The sequence below is a fragment of the Alosa pseudoharengus genome, unplaced genomic scaffold (assembly GCF_046254945.1).
Source record: "Alosa pseudoharengus isolate Yale_2024_CS ecotype anadromous, Long Island Sound unplaced genomic scaffold, YU_APseudo_1.1 YU_APseudo_1.1_scf_3, whole genome shotgun sequence".
Taxonomy (NCBI): domain Eukaryota; kingdom Metazoa; phylum Chordata; class Actinopteri; order Clupeiformes; family Clupeidae; genus Alosa; species Alosa pseudoharengus.
In genome coordinates, this window is record NW_027468718.1 from 2,010,272 (window position 1) to 2,015,271 (window position 5,000).

Consider the following 5,000-nt stretch of genomic DNA (forward strand, 5'->3'; position numbering starts at 1 on the left):
GGCAGCAAGGCATAAACATCTGCATATGATTTTTTTAAGGGTTATGAACAGTTAAAAATAGCTGTAGGATGTAAAAGGATGTAAAAAAAAACAAATATTGGCAATGTCTTGTGTAGCCTAAACAATTGTGTAGCCAGTCACTATGCTGCTGCATGTGCAGCTTCATAAACAGAATTGACTAAATCTAGGCTGAGGGAGAACTGGCACAACTAGCCCTAGGCCAGCTTATCCTAGCCTACTGTTAATTGCTGATGCCGCGGCTCGTGAAAAGACAAGACAGAAGAGACTCTTCTCTCGGACACACCTTGCCAGACATTAGGCTAGCACGCACTTGACTGGGTGACACGAGCATTGACAGACACGAGGCGCGCGCCCTTGAGCGCGGTTGCCAGGGGCCGTTGCCAAGATACAGATGAGGTAGCAGGAAGTGCTCGACCAAACTTATTTTTGGCTCTACGTGCTGTCGCTGACTTAAGTTCTGTCTTAGTCTGCTCCGAGGTTCAAAATAGTTTATGTGAATTACGTATTGGTATAGCCTATGGTATTCTGGTCAGACGGCAAGTTTGTTTAGTTGGTCGAATATGCGGACGCAGACAGTTATGTCGGACAGAAATAGGAACTGCATTTTAGCCCACCTCACACTATCGTTACATATCGGCACATAAGAATATCTGCATTCACATTGCCGGCTGTGTTTATTTTTCACTCCCACAATTTGTTTCAGTAAATAGCCTATTATTTATGAAGGATTCTTTTTGGAAAGTTAAGTCATGTCATCCCAACACATTCTTTTGCTGCGGCGGCCGCTACCTCCAAAAAAGCTGCCTCCCATTAAACCTCCACTGTCTCAATCTATCTCTGGTGAGTGTCTGAAGTTCTTTATTTCACTTTGCGAATTACCTCCTATATGGTTATTGTATGGTACTCCTGTCTTCCTTTTAATCAATGTGAATTAACAGTCTACCATTTACCAGACTACCCCATACCTGATGAAGCTTTAGGTTACTCGGCTTGTCTCTATGCGTGTTTGAGATACAGTATGCTCTGTGTGTGTGTGTGTGTGTGTGTGTGTATGTGTATGTGATTGTGTGTAAATGCCTGTGTGTGAGGTTGTATGTCTGAGCAAATGTGTGTTTGTGTGTGTTAGGCTCTGCTTCAGGACAGGAGTCAGATTATCCTGAGATGAGTTGTCCCAGCTCCTCTGCTGTTGCATCATGGGAAGGCAGCGCTGGTCCCCAGCCTCCTGCCATTCCGCAGCCCACCCCTGTCACCCCATCAGACCCACCGCCCCCCCCCTCACCCCCCACCCCCCCCAGGATGTTCCCCCGCTTCCCCTGCCGCCCCGCGCGGATTCTACCCACAATCCCCCTGCTGTCTCTGCTCCCGGAGCACGCGCGCTACGCGCCACTGCCCCCGCCCTTCCTGCTCAACGACTTCCTGACGCAGCTGGGGCGTGGCCAATCACACGGGGGCTCCAGGAGGAGGCGGGTCTCTGTCTACCACTACAGGAAGCTGGTGGAGCACTTCCTGTTTGACCTGCACAGCAGCGGACAGACAGAGGTGGCCAATCAGATTCTCTCCTCCGAACAGATTCCGCCCACCAAGCGCAGAGTGCCTCAGAGACAAATACTGTGCGGTACAAAAGCACGCCTACACACACACACCTACACACACACACACAACTACACACACACACACACACCTACACACACACACACAACTACACACACACACACACCTACACACACACACACACCTACACACACACACACACCTACACACACACACACACCTACACACACACTCACCTACACACACACCTACCTGGACACACACACACACACCTACACCAGGGTTCTTGCAGGTTTCAGTAAGTCAAATTTAAGACATTTTAAGTAAGATTTCAGTAAGACTTTTTAAGACATTTTAAGACCATAAAGATTGAAATTTAAGACCTACACGACGCATTACCAAAAAATATTCAAATCAAAGAAATTCTGACAAAATCATTGAAAAGTCGAAAAAGCATTAATTTAATTTACAGATAAAGCAATCAAACTAGTAACCTTCCACACCCAACGTCTACAACCTAACTGATGTTTACATTGCTCACTTGTAGTATACTCAAGGAAAAATATCCTCACGTACCAAATGCCCTAAACCTTAGGCCCAAAATGAAAATAATCTAAAACAAACTAGCCCTCAAATAGAATAGATTTCATCAACAAAGTCAAAAATGAGACTGGATTTGAAACTGGGTGTGAAAGTGTGTTTTGGTTGGACACTCTGCACTTGCGTGCGTGTGTGTGTGTGTGTTTGCATTAGAATGTGTGTGGGTGGGGTATGTGTATGAGCCTTGTCAAGGACGTCTTTAGGCTTACAGTATTTTGGGGGAGCTGAAACCACCCAAAGATGATCAAAAGCCCTCCTAAAAATATATAGTATTAATATGCGTCCAAATTCACTTCCATTATTCTCTGTTGAATTGCTCATGAAGTACTTATCTCGCACAGACGTCACTTGAAAGAGCGAAACCGGAGCTTTGGAATGATGTTAGCGGCTAGTGCTGATAAACAGTTTGCATTTTAGCTTTGGAATGATGTTAGCGGCTAGTGCTGATAAACAGTTTGCATTTTAGCTTTGGAATGATGTTAGCGGCTAGTGCTGATAAACAGTTTGCATTTTAGCTTTGGAATGATGTTAGCGGCTAGTGCTGATTAGCAGTTTGCATTTTGCGGCTAGCTTGTGTTTCTCTGCATGCTCTGGCTTGTGACTCCAGCGCCTTCACACCCAGAGTCCCTAATTGAATAGTTTTTTTGTAAAGTTTGCAGCGAGCCTCGTACCTGGAGCTGGGTACCACTTGTAACCAACAGCAGACATCGCTGTGATCTAGCCAGTGTTGCCACAGTTACCTTGAAAACGTAACTTAATTACTTTTAACTGAGTTAGATTACAAGTTACTTTATTAGTTACTTTCAGCATTTTGACAACAGCCCCGGCGCCTCAACATAAAAATGACAACTGGTTTTGCCAATACTCACTTTATTGGAAATGCATTTTAACAGTAATGTCAATAGCAGACATCCCAACCTGAAAAAAGTAATTTTAGGGAGGTAGCCTTTTAGCCTAATTAGATACTGAAATTCAGATGTTTTTGTCACCAGCACAGAGTATACAACGTACCTTAATGTTATCATGTTTAGCGGACACAAACTCAAAATAATGATTGTATAGCTAAAATGCACATCTCTCTCCTTCCTCTATTGTTGTTTATGTTTGTGTTGCTGCGTGTTATTAGCCTAGAAATCTAGACGTACCCTAGAGGCGGCAAATTAATTTGCTCTGCCTGTACGTCTAGTATCGAACCATAGGAATTTCTATTGGCTTAACACCGTGGATGTTCTCCAATCACAGCGCTCTATTTCGTTAGAGAGTCTTAAGGCGGGCTTAACAGGATAACGACATCCTGCGACGGTGAACAACAAGGAAGGTGGCTATGGCGAACGAAGAGCGGTTGTTTGAATCGGCGTTGGCGTCAACTTTGGAGGAGTTGGACTTGTGCTTTTCTTTGAAAGTAGAGCAACACAATGCACTTAAGTCATTCCTTTCGAAGAAGGATGTATTTGCCGTTTTGCCGACCGGATACGGATATGGTCGTAGCGCTGGCCTATTGCATGCCTAGGCAGTTTGAAAGACAATTCTCTGCCCGCCCCTTGGATTAAGCAGGTGAATGATTCGATTCCAGACTATACATTTCAATGATATAGGATGGCCTGCCAGGCTAGCGTGGTATTACACGTGAGTCATCATGCTGAAAACGTGAGTGTTAATCCCCGAGACAAGAAAAAAGAGAATATATCTTTTACTAAGGTAAATGACAAAAATAGTAGGCCTAACGCACAGTGACTTGGATAAGTAACTTTAATCTGATTGCTAGAAATATTAGCGTGTTAGACTAGTTCAGGAAAAAAGTGGTCAAAATAGAGTAACGCGTTACTGGCATCACTGGATCTACAGTAGCCATGTCTCGTTGAAAGTAGGCCTACACTTTCCCATTTTCCACATGTGTACTTTAACAAATTCTGAGGAGACGCAGATGTATTTTGCGGGCAGGTATTGCATTTATCACGGGATTTGTAGATTTATCACTGCGTAGGCTACGTACCAACACCAATATTCCCCAGAAAGAACTACAACACACTGAACCAATGTTCTGAGCATTCTGCTGGTTTTGTTACAATAGTAGCAAAGACGCTAGAGCTCTGCTTTGCAAGCTACGACTCAATACTTTTTTGCTACTTTGTAATAACTTTCTGCGGCCAGCGTTTTTAGACGTTTTTAGGCCTTAAATTTAAAGTTCTGAATTTTAGGCTTTTTAAGACTTTTTAAGACCCCGCACAACAACCTACACACTTACACAACGGCCCAACTAACACACACAATTACACTACACACCTACACAGAGTGCCTCAGAGACAAATGCTGTGTGGGACAAAAGCACACCTACACACACACACACACAACTACACACCAACTTACACAACTACACTATACATATTCTACACACCTACTCAACGGCCTAACTACACATAAACACACACAATTACACTACAACCTACCAATGGCCCAACTACACAACAACACACACAATTACACTACAACCTACACACCTACACAACAGTCCGACTACACAACGACACACACAATTACACACACAACAACACAACACAACACAACACCACACAACACAACACAACACAACACAACACAACACAACACAACACAACACAACAATGCACCCAGCACAGCAACACAACACAACACAACAATGCACCCAGCACATTAACACAACACAACACCACACAACACAACACAACACAACAATGCACCCAGCACAGCAACACAACACAACACAACACAACACAACACAACACAACACCACAATGCTCCCAGCACAGCAACACAACACAACACTACACCACACAACACAACACAACACA